Consider the following 1,905-nt stretch of genomic DNA (forward strand, 5'->3'; position numbering starts at 1 on the left):
TGTCTTTTAAAATTGAATAACTAAGCTTAAATATGTCATGATTTCTTTTATTTGAGAAACCCAAAATATAAATAAAGGGCAAAATAAATGACAGATAATAGGAATTAGGGAGATAGATCTTTTACAAATGGGAAGAGGATCAAGAGGTGGAGGGAGGGGGAAGGAAAGGGGAAAGGGGGTAATGTACATGCACCGACTTCCCACAAGAGATGTAAATATTATGGATTACAAACATGTACTAATAAAAATAAAAAGAAAGATTAATTAACCAGTATCAACATGTTGTAGTAATATCTTGGTTCATGAATGCTTCTGCTTGCGAACCAGTTTGCAATCAGAAGTATTTGACAGAATTTTGCTTCCATTCACGAACTCCACATGGGGTGACAAAAAGGACCAAGGTCATCTTCCTGGCAGGACCAGGAATTTGACCATCTTCCAATTAATTTCATGAACAGAAGTACCCCTGTATTATTGACTACTGTATTGTTCACATGTCAAACAGATTTTCCTTGCTTTAGCAGAGTCCCTTTCCTGTTTATAGATTCCATGTAGAATATGATAGCTATCATCTTTCTTTATGTTCCTCATGGCTGTGACAGTCCTTCAAATTTTGTTTCATTTTAGGTAACTTTTACAGTTTTGGGAAGGACTACTCAAGTATTTTATGAAATGTCCCTCAACTGGAATTTGTCTGAATCTTTTTTCCTAATTAGTCTGGGTTTATGGGTTGTTTTGAGGAACACTATAGATAAAATGCCTTTGTCATCACATTATATCAAGGGTACACACTAGTAGTTTGACTCACCACTGTTGCTATAACCTGATTGGCTGGCTGAGACAGTGTTTGTTACATTTCTCCACTGTAGAGTCATATTTTTTTTCCTTTTACCACATCATAACCTTTGGAGGCAAGTCACTATATTGATTTTCTGGGGATGACAAAATATCACATGCTGAGTGGCTTAAATAACAGAAATTTATTGTCTCAGAATTTTGGAATGTATTCATCATCTTCCCATTGCTGTGACAAAATACCCAAGATAATAAATTTATTAGAAGGAAAGGTTTATTTTGCATCACAGATTCAAAGGTTTCAGTCCATAATGGTTTAGACCATTGCTTTTGGGCTAGTAGCAAGGTAAGAGGCTTTGATGGAGCAAAGCTGTTCACCTCATGGCAGTTGGGAAATGAAACAGAGATACAGGAAGGGGCTGGAGTACCAATATTTTCTTGAACAGAACATCTCCAATGACCTAACACTTTCACCAAGATCCCATCTCCCAAAGGTTCCAATCTCTCCCAGTAATCTCTTATCGGCCTTTTGGCTAAGATCAAGTGTAGTATCAGTTCTTATCAGTTCAATCTCTCCCAGTAGCACTGAGAATCAAGCTGAAACACATGCACCTTTGGGGGGGATTCTAGTTCCAAACTGTTTCATGAAACTCGAAGTCCAAGGTGTCAGTAGGTTTGATCCCTTCTGAAGGTGGTCCTGGAGAATCTGTTCCAGGATTTCATCCTAGCTTCTGTTAGTTTGCTACAATCTTACAAATTCTTCTTTGGTTTGCAGACAGATCATCTTAAATTCTGCCTCCAGGCTCCATGGTACTCTTGTGTTTGTGTCTTTCTCTAAATTTCTCTGTTTTATAAATGCACCAGTCTTCCTGGATTAGGGCCCCTCCTTACTGCAGTAAGAAAGTCTCGTCTCTTAACTTATGTGTACAATGGCCCTATTTCCAAATAAGGTCACATTCAGAGGTACTGGGAGCTAGGAGTTCAAGGCATTGATTTCCAGGGGGTGGGAAACACCATGTAACCCATAACAATCACCATGCACAGTAGGTACTCGAACTGTTGGGAGTTATGATCAACCTCCCTGAGAATAGGATGTTCACAGAGGCCTTC

At 38.7% G+C, this 1,905-nt stretch overlaps 1 pseudogene; it reads left to right on the top strand.

Moving 5' to 3' along the window:
- Positions 1–1,308: 1,308 nt before the first annotated feature.
- On the top strand, positions 1,309–1,528 carry LOC147825100 (U2 spliceosomal RNA; annotated as a pseudogene).
- The last annotated feature ends 377 nt before the right edge of the window (positions 1,529–1,905 follow it).

The sequence above is a fragment of the Heterocephalus glaber genome, unplaced genomic scaffold, assembly GCF_053883595.1.
Source record: "Heterocephalus glaber isolate CG9 unplaced genomic scaffold, H.glaber_assembly_v1.0 deba00001509, whole genome shotgun sequence".
Lineage (NCBI taxonomy): Eukaryota > Metazoa > Chordata > Mammalia > Rodentia > Bathyergidae > Heterocephalus > Heterocephalus glaber.